Source organism: Aotus nancymaae, unplaced genomic scaffold, assembly GCF_030222135.1.
Source record: "Aotus nancymaae isolate 86718 unplaced genomic scaffold, 86718_ANA_hifiasm-v0.15.2.pri h1tg000002l, whole genome shotgun sequence".
Lineage (NCBI taxonomy): Eukaryota > Metazoa > Chordata > Mammalia > Primates > Aotidae > Aotus > Aotus nancymaae.
Window position 1 is genome coordinate 2,457,124 of NW_026988413.1, and position 13,434 is coordinate 2,470,557.

At 37.9% G+C, this 13,434-nt stretch overlaps 1 protein-coding gene across 6 annotated transcripts in view; it reads left to right on the top strand.

Annotated features, from left to right (window-relative positions):
- LMBR1 (limb development membrane protein 1) overlaps positions 1-13,434 on the top strand; it is a 249,167-nt gene that overhangs the window by 210,599 nt on the left and 25,134 nt on the right. The window lies entirely within an intron of this gene.

Consider the following 13,434-nt stretch of genomic DNA (forward strand, 5'->3'; position numbering starts at 1 on the left):
GTTTTTAAGCATTTATACTTCAGTGTGGTTTAAAAAATTGAAAATTTGTAAATTATTTTAAGCTGCTTTGTGTTCACGAAATAGAGGTGAAAGCAGTATAACCTCTGAGAAAACACTTTGATTCAAAGGACACCCTTGAGAGTTTCTACTTGCCTGTCATTCATTCCTGTCATTTTCTTAATGTTTCAGTTTGCAGAGAAGTTGATCATCTTTTAAAAGTAAAACAGATTTTCACTTTGTCATTGAAATAGTTGAGTAAGTCTTCACTTGGTCGTCTTTTATAAAATGCTATTGTAGACTGTATTCTCAGTTCTTCACTAAATATTATTGCAGGCAAAAATTTCCATTAAGCATTTCTATCTGATTCTCTAGACTTAGGTTTTGACTTAAGAGTTTGACTTAAGCGTGCCCAGAAATGATTGGAAAATTTTGATCATTAAATTTTAGCTACTTGCTCATAACAAAAATTACTAGTAACTTTGAGTTGCTTTTGAGTTAGCTCTTATATTGCCTCCATTATTTATTGAAGACTTACAGATATCAGGAATGCAGGCTGTGCAAAGAAAGTCTAAGCTTTGTAGTTATCTTTATAATTCTTACAAAGGATTTCATGTTTTAATAGAAAATAAAATATAAATTTAAAAAGGACCACTGTTCCATAAACTAATAGAAAACTGGTGTGTGTAATAGTCTTAACTTCTGTTGGGTTTGCTTTAAAGGACTTGTTATTGTTTTGACATCTGCTTATGGTGTGTGAATCTTGAAAATGCCAAAAGTATCCTCTTTGGTAACCTGATTTGACATTAAATGTTGTCATTTCTGTTATGACAGTCTGTTAAATAATTTCTGTTATATTTCAACCACCCTATCATTTTAACACTTATGAAACTCATTTACTGTACTGTTATTTAAGATTGATTGCTAATCATTAATATATACTGATTTTATGGAAGAAAATTACATGCTGAGTATAGTTTTAATACAAAGAAAACAACTAATGATAAAGTTTGTTTTTTGAAGGCCAACAAATTAAATTCCAGAGGAGTTTGCCATAGAGATAAATAAAAAGAAAAAAAAGAAAGATGGAACAATTAAAATGCAGCTAACAAATGCCTGGACCCAGCTGTCCAAACAGGATTAATGGAGTGCATTAGGGTACAGTGAGTCATGTGGTGCTTTGCAAAATATCAACACGCACTGCATTACATGTTATGCCCAGTGGCATTGAGTAGATGAAAAGAAATAAATACGTTAAACAGATTCATAGAGGCTTTTCACAGTATTAAAAAAGCAAATTTCTAGACTAAAAGAAAAAGCTTTATTTTAGCATTATGGGAAATGCAAACTAGAGAGTTACTTTGTAATTCCTCTATTAACCCTTTAGAATTGAGTCTTTGATTTTAAGAAGATAAAATCTAGAGAATTGTCATGAATATTATCCTAGTGTATAACAGGATTTTGATTTGCCAGCTGAAAAGCTTATAAGACTAGAATAGAGGATGTATTTAAGCAGCCAAATTCCAATCTGTGACATTTTTCACTCTTTCTTGTCACCTCTCTCAAGGAAACCCTGACCCTAGTGTGGTCTCCTTCGCTCCTGTGAAACCAACCAGCAGTGCCCCATCACTTACAATGAAATGAGAAATGCAGTAACAAGAAGAATCATAGTTTACCTCTACATACATAATTTTTCTATTATTTCAACAAGTTTTTTTAGTGAGGGGTATAAATTTGGTTGTAAATTGAAATACATAGAACCTAGTATAAAAGAAATAATTTGGCAGTATTTTTGCTTCAAAAACGAAAGGTTCAATGGACATGTTTCCTTTTTAAAAATTTGCCCACTGTTATTGTTGTGGCATCACAGGCTTTAGGTTTAAGCACATGGTGTGATATGACACATTTATTAAATAATTCCTTTTAAATAGCTTGTTTTATTTGAATGAAAAATTTTGTACTAACTAAAAAATCACCCCTAAGTAAATTTTACAAGCATATTACTTGCCACAAAGAATTAAGTTGTGAGAAAAATTTTGACCATGTATTCTTGGTCAAATAGAATTAGTATAATTGATAGTTTTATTTTTCATAGGAAACACAAAGAATCTGTACTTAAAATTTTTAATTAGAACCCTGAAAAAGTAATGCCATGTAAATTAAATTAATATATTTTTCAAAACATTGTTTTGCTGCCTGTTTATACTTAAGTTTTCAGAATCTAAAATTTGGGGCGATTTGAAGTCCATAGTTTTAGTAAACAATTTGCTGTGTAGATTAATAGGCTCTCAAGGTGAATAAAGGAGATGTTTGCAAACAAGGTGAAAATAGAACAAGATCAACTGATTATCTGTATATATCCAAACTTCTATGTAATAAAATATTTTAAATGTTGCAGTGAATTTTATAAGAATAGATTCTGTGTGATTGCTGATTGTTCTTTGTTGTGCTTAGTCATGAAACAATTGAGAGGTTTTTGTGTTATTCTTTATTTGAATTCTCCTTTAACTAAAGAGGAAAATTTTTCTCAAATGCCAATGATAGTCTTTGAAATGCTTTTAATAGTTTATATTTTAAAATTTTTTTATAGTTATTTTTCATCTTGGAAGCTCTTTCTATAACTTGTAAGTTATGCAGCGTCCAAATATAATTTGTTTTTAATGTACTCATGGTAGTAAAACAAAACACTTACTCTTTCAAATCAGCTTGAATTTATTTTCAGTATTTTCCCATATTTCTCATCTGGGCCCCATACAGTCTATTATCCTACAGGAGGTAAAGTAGATTGTTCTCTTTTGCTTCTTGATGAAGGGACTTTGTTTTATAACTGGTCTTTTTTGGAGAGGTCTTTATTTGGGGTTTTGGTAATCCCTACTTATCTTTACCCTGGGCTTTCTTTCTCCAGCTCTTGTTGTGAAACAGAAATAAACGATGCTTTCACAGAGGCCTGGCAATGACGAATGTGAAATGGAAATATAAATCCATATTCCTAACTAGGACATTGATATAAAAATAATTTCAAACCTACATTGAAAATGTCTCCCCAAAAAGTATATGTGATTTAATTATATTCAGATATATTATAGAAAATGATAAATGAATAATATGAATTAACTTTTGGTTGGTTACTAATGTTTTTATATCTGAGCAATAAGCTTATATATACAGTTGAGATTATTAAGAATAAAGAATTCCTAAAAATATTTTGTATCAAATGTCTAAAACAGTTAAGAGAGTAGCTAATGATACCACCCTAAAAACTCATATTTCCGATATCTACAAGATGTGTTTCCTGATAATACACTTCTTTCAGGGCACACACACCTGTCTGAGAAAACGTCTGTGGGTCACACATATCCAAATTTAGTTACCTGTTGATATTCAGATGCTTTAAATTTACTTGTTATAAAATAATTTTTATGCAAAAATAATTTCCTTTAGGACCATTTAGCTGGGGGGAACCTCAAGAGGTAATTTGAAAGATGTTACAGTTCGAATGTTACAATTAAAACTAGACAGCGATAGTAAGGGTCTAATTTGTCCTCAGAATAAAGACCTCTAACCTCTCTGAGTATTCTTTATTTTTTTCCCCCTGAAACAGCCTCATTCTGTCACCTAGGCTAGAGTGCAGTGGTGCAATCATAGCTCACTGCAGCCTCAACTTCCTGGGCTCAAGCAATCCTCCCATCTCAGCCTCCTGAATAGCTAGGACTACAGGCACACACCACCACACCTGGCTAATTTTTGTATTTGTTTGTAGAGATGGGGTTTTGCCATGTTGCCCAGGCTTGTCTCAAATTCCTAGGCTCGAGTGATCTACTTGTCATGGCTTCCCAAAGTGCTGGGATTACAGGCAGAAGCCACATGCTCAGCCTCACTGAGTATTCTTCCCTCCCTCCCTCCCTCTTTCCCTCCCTCCCTCCCTCCTTCTTCCCTCACAGGCCCAGCCTCACTGAGGATCCCTCCCTCCCTCCCTCTCTCCCTCATACGCCCAGCCCAGCCTCAGGAAGGATCCCTCCCTCCCTCTCTTTCTCCTTTCCTTTCCTTTCCTTTCCTTTCCTTTCTTCCTTTCCCTCCCTCCTTCCCTTCCTTCCTTCCTCCCTCCCTCCTTCCTTTCTTCCTTCTTTTCCTTTTCCTTTTTTTCTTCCTTTCCTTTTCCCTCCCTCCCTCCTTCCCTCCTCCTTTCCTTCCTTCTTTTCCTCTTCCTTTCTTTCTTCCTTTCCTTTCTTCCTTTCCCTCCCTCCCTTCTCTTCTGTCCCTTCTCTTCCCTCCCCTTCTGTTTCCTCCCCTTCTCTTCTCTCCCCTCCCCTCTCCCCTCCCCTTCTTTTTGACAGAATCTTGCTCTTTTGGCTAGGTTGGAGTACAATGGTTCAATCTTGGCTCACTGTAACCTCTGCCTCCCAGGTTCAAGTGATTCTTCTGCTTCAGCCTCCTAAATAGCTAGGATTACAGGCAACTGCCACCACACCTGGCTAATTTTTGTGTTTTTAGTAGAGATGGGGTTATGCCATGTTGCCCAGGCTAGTCTTGAACTCCAGATCTCAGGTGATCTGCCCACCTGGCCTCCCAAAGTGCTAAGATTGCAGGTGTGAGCCACAGTGCCTAGCCAGGTGAGTATTCTTAATAATAGACATGCACGGTTATCTCTGAGATAGATGAACAGATTATCTCATTTGCAGGAAATTGTATTTTTAATTTTTAATCTTATAAGTAAATGCATGAATAAATAGTCCTGATAAAGAATACTAAACATTAGATATCCAGCCGCCACTTCTGATTTCATTCTCCTCTTCCAAGTTTCCAGAAATGTCTTTGGTTTACAGCTTTTCAAACCTTTTCCTGTGCATATGTATGCATGTTTTTGCCTGTGTATATGTGCACTTTGTAGAAAACTTAAAAATCTCACCTTTTACTCTGTTTCTAATTTTTTTTGGCATTCTCCTTGTTTCTGATGACTCTTAACTTCGTGTGCTGCCCAGAGGGAGTGAAAAGAAGAAAATGTGTTGCAATCATTTCTTCTATTAGCTCTCAGTCACCTGGACATTCATTTCAAACCGGAATGGAGTTACAGAAAGAGATAATTGTTTGCCAGTGACCTCCTAATTGCCTAGTTCTGTGGATTCTGTTTTTATTTTAATTTCTGCATAGCATTTACTGTTTGTAATTTCACCCCTCAAATCTTGTCTGTCTTCATTTCTGGTCACTGATCCTCTCTTTTTCCCTCCTTCTTCTCTGGCCATTCCTTAGCTGTCTCCTTTACTGCTCCTCAACTACCAGACCTCCAAACCATCACCTTCCCTGAGCTAAAACAGAGAAATCCAGCTCTGTGCTACATATGGGTGTCCTCCTGCCACATCACACTGGTCATTTCTAAAACAGAACCTGTCATTTTTCTCTCTCTGCTGTATTTCCTTTCAGGCTCTGGGACACTTTCTATCCAAGTGGCCAAACCAGAACCTTGAGAGTTAAGGTAAATGCTCCAGTACCTTATAGCAGTATTCACTTTCATCTTGGTAATATTTCTCACCTCTGCCTCTTTTTTCTGCAACAAGATTTATCTCTGTTGCCCAGGCTGGAGTGCACTGGCACAAGCATTCACGGCTCACTACATCCTCGACCTTCTTGGCTCAAGTAATCCTCCCACCCAGCCTCCCGAGTAGCTGGGTAAACAGCTGCCCACCACCACGCCCAGCTAACTTTTTAATTTTTTGTAGAAATGGGGTCTTACTCTGCTACGTGGCTGGTCTTGAACTCCTAGGCCTCCCAAAGCGTTGGGATTACAGATGTGAGCCACTGCACCTGGCCTCACACCTACCTCTTTCTTCTCATTTTCCTATTTAAAAAGAATTATTCTCATTTTTCCTTTTTAAAAAGTGAAAAGAGGCCAGGCGTGGTGGCTCACACCTTTACGTAATCCCAACACTTTGGAAGGCCTACGCAGGCAGATCACCTGAGGCTGGGAGTTCGAGACCAGCCTGACCAACATGGAGAAACCCTCTCTCTACTAAAAATACAAAATTAGCCAGGCGTGATGGCACATGCCTGTAATCCCAGGAAAATTGCTTGAACCTGGGAGGCAGAGGTTGCAGTGAGCAACTGTGAGATTGTGCAATTGCACTCCAGCCTGGGCAACTAGAGTGAAACTCTGTCTCAAAAAAAAAAAAAAAAAGCAGAGAGCTGCGTATATCATTTTAGTGATTTATTGTGCGAGTAGTGTTTGTGAAGTAGATTCTAAGCAGATGTCCTTTTCTTTGAGAAGGATAGAGTAAGAAGACATTAAACCAAACCAAAAGAAATAAGGAATTATTTACTTTTCCAAGTGAGAAAGTGTGATTGAGTGATCCCGTGGAGACCCATCTCTGGAGAGCTTTCCTCAGGAAGAGAGCAGCCGGTTACCATCCACACTGGAGGGCTTAGGCATTCACTTCTTTGAAAATTAGCGCGTAGGTTCTTTCTTGGACTGGGATTGTAATTCTCTTTCATTGGATTTTAGTTTGTCTTCAAGTTCACATACTCTAGTTCTAGATGATTAAATTAAATTGCCTCCAGATTAGAACAAAATGAAATGGTTGCATGTAAATACTCATGACTAAAATTGATTTGATATTTGCAAATACAGTTTTCATCTCTAAGCTTTGGTTCCGTTGTTCCCACAGTCTTTTCCCAGTCACCTTTCTCTACCTATCGGAATCTTTGCTATTCTCTGAGGCAGAGTCAAATCCTGCATCACACGTGAAGGTATCTCAGAGTCTTGCACTTTCAATCTTGTATTATACTTACCTATCTGTATTGACTTTCTCATGAAACTTGATGTTCTTGAAAGGACAAGACCGTATTTTCTGCATCTTTTTATTTTTCACGGCATCTAGTTAATCAGTATTTTGGAAGTCAGTAAGTACTTTGATGTCATTGGGCGCCGCCATGTTGAATATATATTGTGTTCTCAGAATAGATGAACTAAGATACTCCGTTTGTCTTGCTTTTGCCCTGGTTGTCTTTATTTCCATGTTCTAAGCTTTTTTGACCAAGTATTTTGGTTTTACTATTAATATTTTCAAAGACCGTTAAAACAATAGCCAAGAGGTAGAAACAACCAAAGTGTGCATCAGTGGATGAGTGGGTGATAAGATTCTGGTACAGAAACAATCATGGAATATTCAGCTATAAGAAGGAATGACATCTAAGTGAAATAAGCCAGTCACAGAAAGGCAAGTACTGTGTGATTCCATTTCTAAGAGATATCTAGAGTAGTTCATTTCATGAGTTGCCAGGAGCTAGGGTGAGGAGGAATGGGAGTTCTTGTTTAATGAGTATAGATTTTAGTTTTTTAGGATGAAAAGAATTCTGGGGATGGGTAGTGCTAATGGTTGCACAGCAGTGTGAATATACTTCCTATTACTGAACCGTACACTTAAAAATGGTTAAATTGGTCAATTTCATGTTATTTGCTTTTTTTTTTTTTTTTTTTTTTGAGACCGAGTCTCGCTCTGTCATCAGGCTTGGAGTGCAGTGGCACAATCTTGTCTCACTGCAACCTCCGCTTCCCAGGTTCAAGTAATTCTCCTGCCTCAGCTTCCAGAGTAGCTGGGATTACAGGTGTGAGCCACTGTGCCTGGCATCATATTAGTGTATTTTATCACAGTTAGAAAAACGAATGACTAAATAGATACATACTACAGCATGAATGGACCTTGAAAACGTTATGCTGATATACTATACAATTCCATTTCCATGAAATATCTGGAATAGGAAAATCCGTAGACAGTAAGTGCAGTTTTTTGGAATACATCCAAAGCTGTTTATTTTTAAATGGTCAGTTTTGTGTTATGTGAACTTCATCTTAATATGTTATTTTTTTGGCTGGGCATGGTGGCTCATGCCTGTATTCCCAGCACTTTGGAAGGCTGAGGCAGGTAGGTCACTTGATGCCAGTAGTTTGAGACCAGCTTGTCCAACATGGTGAAACCCAGTCTCTACTAAAAATAAAAAATTAGCTAGGCATAGTAGCGTGCACCTGTAATTCCAGCTACTTGGGAGGATGAGGCAGGAGAATCACTTGAACTCAGGTGGCAGAGGCTGCAGTGACTCGAGATCACACCACTGCACTTCCAGCCTGGGCGAAAGAGTGAGGCTCTGTCTCCCACCTGCCTCCAAAAAAGGAAATTTTGATAAAGCCTTTAGTTAGTAGATGCTCAGCAAATATTTGTCCCCTTCTCTGTTTCCTTTACACGGCAATCTCACGAATGCTAGGGCCTAATTGTTTTTAGTAAGTCAGTCTTTGTGTGTTTGCATTTCTCTTCTCAGTGCCATGCACTTGATAAGGGAAGAGGGAGCAGGTGGAAGGACCTTTGAAGGTAGCCTTTCTGGTGTATGAAGTCCTAACCTGGGGCACCTCCTTTGTCTCTTCTCTCCATTCAGAGTCTACTTGTTTTTTAAGGGCTAGTTCAATCCCCACCACACATACACATGGACAGTGAAAATGTCATCTTGTCATTTCCCTGCTGCAAATGCTGCAAAGACATTTGCCCTTCAAATACTGTACGGTCTCCTTAAGGTAACACATAAGATCTGTACCTAAGCCCTGTCTCTCTTGCCATTCCAAACCTCACATTCTGAGCCGTTATTAATAAAGACATAATCTGCAAGTGTGTTAGAAACAAAATGACTGCTGTGCCTTTGAACACATTGCTTTGTTTACTGTGAATAATTTTCTTCACCAGCCATTCTCTGGCAAAACCTAACATGTCATTCAAGACTCAGCTCAGCCATTAACTCCACAAATGAAATTTTCCATGAGGTGTCTCCTGTGCACTCTGGTGACACTGGGTGCACTTCTCTACTTATCTGTTGGGTCACTTATCACATTATATCCTAATGGCTTTTCTTTTCCTCCATAAAGCTGTACTCTCCTTGAAGAAAGGGCTGGCTGGCCTCACAACACTTAGCACACATAAGCAGGGGGGATTGACATACTTCACTCTTCCCATTTCACTTGACTGTTTGTGTATAAACATTGGCCGTTCTGGAAATATCGCATGTTTTGGAAGTCTTGTCTTCCTAGGAAGGCTACCAATACCATGAAGGGAATAAATGTCTTATATGCTTATTTTGTAGCTCCTGAGTACATGTACAGTACAATGTAGGAATATGGTAAGGACTCAGAATTCTTTAAAAATTTAACTTATAACACAAAAGCAAAAACAGAAATAACAGAGTTTCTAAATAAATATAATTGGTATAGCCATAGGTTAATATATTAATGCATGACATTGGGTATATAGTCTGAAGTCTAATAAATGCATTTTAACAGCTTTATTAAGGTATATATAATTGACATACAATAAACTGCACATTTAAAGTGACAATTTTATAAGTTTTGACTTACATGTACACCTGTAGAACCACCACTGCAGTCAAGGTAGTGAACGTGTTCATCACCCCAAACATTTCTTCCTCGGACTCCTCTCATGTCCCCCTGTCCACTGTCATCTCCAGGCAGCCAATCACTTGCCTTTTGTTTTTCGTTTTGTTTTTTTTCCAGACAAGTTTTTTAGAGCAGTTTTAGGTTCACAGCTCAATTGGGAGAAAAGTGAGTGCAGAGATACCACACGTACCTCCTGTCCCCTACATGCAGGGCCTCCCCCATGTCAACATCTCCCACCAGAGCAGCACATTTGTTACAGTTGATGAACCTACATTGACACATTATCACCCAGAGTCCAGAGGTGACATTGGGGTTCATTCTTGGTGTTGTACATTCTATGGGTTTGGACGAATGTCTAATGTCACGTGTCCTCCATTTTGGCATCATGCAGAATAGTTTCATGGCCCTAAAAATCCTCTATGCCCTTTTTATCCCTCCCTGTCTCTCTGAACCCTGGCAGCCACTAATTGTACTGTCTCGGTAGTTTTACCTTTCCCAGAATGTCATATAGTTGGAATCACACAGGATACAGCCTTTTCAGATAGGCTTCTTTCATTTAACGTATACTTAGGGTTTCTCCATATCTTTTCATGGCTTAGTAGCTCATATCTTTTTTTTTTTTTTTTTGAGATGGAGGTGTGCTCTGTCTTCCAGGCTGGAGTGCAGCGGTGTGATCTTGGCTCACTGCTACCTCTGTCTTCCAGGTCAAGCAATTCTTCTGCCTCAGCCTCCTAAATAGTTGGGACTACAGGCGTACAGCACCACACCCAGCTAATTTTTGTATTTTTTAGTAGAGACGAGGTTTCACTTTCTTGGCCAGGCTGGTCTTGAACTCCTGACCTCGTGATCCACCCACCTCAGTTTCCCAAAGTGTTGGGATTACAGGCGTGAGCCAATGAGCCCAGCCGATAGCTCAGATATTTTTAATGTTGAATAAGATTCCATTGTCTGGATTTACCACAGTCTATTTTATTTTCGTATGAATTTATGGGGATACAAGTGCAATTTTGTTACATGCATAGATTGTGTAATGGTGAAGTCATGGCTTTTAGGGTGTCTGTCACTTGAATAATGTACACTATACCTATTAAATAATTTCTCATCATCCAACCTCCTTTCTACCCCATCATCTTTTTCAGTCTTCATTTTCTATCATTCTGTACTCTACATCCATGTGTATGCATTATTTAGCTCCCATTTATAAGTGAGAACATGCAGCATTTGTCTTTCTGTATCTGACTTGTTTTATTTAAGATGATGATTCCACCCATGTTGTTATAAAATACACGATTTCATTTTTTGCTGTGGCTGAATTCTGTTCCGTTGTGTATATATACTACATTTTCTTTATCCAATCATCCATTGATTCCATATCTTTGCTATTGTGATCAGTGCTGCTATAAACATAAGAGTGCAGGCATAATTTTTGATATGATTTCTTTTCCTTTAGGTAGATACCCAGTAATGGGATTGCTGGATCAGATAGTAGTTCTATTTTCAATTCTTTGAGAAATCTCCATACTGTTCTTCCATAGAGGTTGTAATTTACATTCCCACCAACTGTATATAAGTGTTCCTTTTTGTCTGCCTCCTTTCCAACATGTGTTTTTGTTTTTGTTTTTACTTTTAAACAGTAGCCATTCTGACTGATATAAGATGATATCTTGTTGTAGTTTTAATTTGCATTTCTCTGATCAGTGATGTGGAGCATTTTTTTCATATGCTGGTTGGCCATTTGTATGACTTTTTTTGAAATGTATCTTTTGCCCCTTTTTAGAAGCGTGTCCTTTGTCCACTTTTTGATGAAGTCATTTTTGTTATTGTTGTTTGCGTTCCTTGTAAATTCTGGATATCAGTCTCCTGTTGGATGCATCATTTACAAACATTTTCTCCCATTCTGCAGGTTATCTGTTCACTCTGTTGATTATTTTGCTGTGCAGAAGCTTTTTAGTTTAATTAAGTTCCATTTGTCTATTTTTGCTTTAGTTGTCTGTGCTTTTGAGATCTTGGTCATGATGAATTCTTTTCTTAGACCACCGTCCAGAAGAGTTTCCCCAGGTTTCCTTCTAGTATTTTTATAATTTCAAGTCTTACATTTAAGCCTTTAATCCATCTTGAGTTGATTTTTATATATGGCGAGAGATAGGGATCCAGTTTGTTTTTTCTGCATATGGTAATCCAATTTTCCCAGCACCTTTTATTGAAAAGGATATCCTTTTTTTCAGTGTATGTTTTTTTCGGCTTTGTCAAAGGTCAGTTGCCTGTAAATATGTGGCTTTATTTTGGGGTTTTCCATCTGTTCCATTGATCTATGTGTCTGTTTTTATACCAGTACCATACTCTTTTGGTTACTGTATCCTTGTAGTATAATTTGAAGTTAGGTAAGGTGATGCCTCCAGCTTTGTCTTTTTTCCTTAGGATTACTTTGGCTATTCATGCTCTTTTCTGGTTCCATATATATTTTAGGGTAGTTTTTTCTAATTATGTGAAAAATGACATTGGTATTTTGGTAGGGATTGCATTGAATCTACAGATTGTTTGCAGTTGTATGGTCATTTTTACAATATTAATACTTCTGCTGCATGAGCATGGTATGTTTTTCCATTTGTTTGTGTTATCCACTTTTTCTTTCATTAGTGTTTTTGTAGTTTTTTTTTAATTGTTGTTGAAGATATCTTTCAGCTCCTTGTTTACTAAATAGTCTCCTAGGTATTTCTTCGTTTTTCTCTTTCATTTATGAAGCTTAGTTTTGCTGGATACAAAATTCTTGGCTGACAATTATTTTGTTTCAGGGGGCTACAGATAGGACCCCAGTCCCTCCTTCTGGTTTACAAAGTTTCTGCTGAAAAATATGCTGTTAATCTGGTAGATTTTCCTTTATAGATAACCTGATGCTTTTGTCTCACACCTCTTAAGATGCCTTCGTTTTGACTTTAGGTAACCTGATGACTCATTTTGTAATGAATTTCCCAGGTGTTCTTTGAGCTTCTTGTATTTGGACGTTTATATTTCTAGCAAAGTCAGGAAGTTTTCCTCAGTTATTCCCTCAAATAAGTTTTCCAAACTTTTAGATTTCTCTTCTTCTTCAGGAACACTGATTTCTTATTGAGCATTTAGCATAATCCCAAATTTCTTGGAGGCTTTTTTTAGTTTTTAAATTCTTTTTTCTTTGTCTTTGCCTGATTGGGTTAATTTGAAAGCCTTGTTTTTGAACTCTGAAGTTCTTTTTTTTACTTGTTCCAGTCTACTGTTGAAACTTTCCAGTGCATTTGGTATTTCTCTAAGTGTGTTTTTCATTTCTAGAAGTTGTGATTGTTTTTTCTTTATGATGTCTATGTTATAGAACCCTGTTTTGTCATATTACCAGAATTACTTTTCTGGTTCCTTTTCATTTGGGTAGACTAGTTCATTGGAAAGGTCTGGAACTTAGGGCCTGCTGTTCAAATTCTTTTGTTCCATGGGGTGATCCCTTGATATGGTGTTCTCCCCTTCCCAGTGCTGGGGCTTTCTGAGAGCCAGCCTGCAGTGATTGTTATTGTTCTTCTGGGCCTAGCTACCCAGCAGGGCTACCAGGCTCTGGGCTAGTGCTGGGGAATGCCTGCAAAGAGTTTTGTGATGTGGTCTGTCTTCAGGTCTCCCAGCTGTGGATACCAACATTTGCTGTGGTGGAGTTGAAAGGGAAATGTTGTAAACTCTGTGAGAGTTCTTGGTTGTGGATATGCTTAGTATGTTTCGTTTCTCGAATGCTGGTTATGCCAGCAGTAAAGGTGTCATATGGACAGACTCAGAACCTCTGGTTAGCCAGGTTGTTGCAGGCAGTGGAATTAGCTTTTGTTTTCTCCTTCCTGGGAGCAGGGTTATTCTGTCATGAGTTGCTGTAATGGCCTGAGTTGGTTGGCCAGTTGGGTAGCCTCAGTTTCAAGAGAGTGCCAGCTGCCACAGTAGTAGAGGTATCTAAGCTTGCCCCAGGTTGACCAGGGTAAGTATTCTGGTTTCTCAGGCTGTGAGTGGGG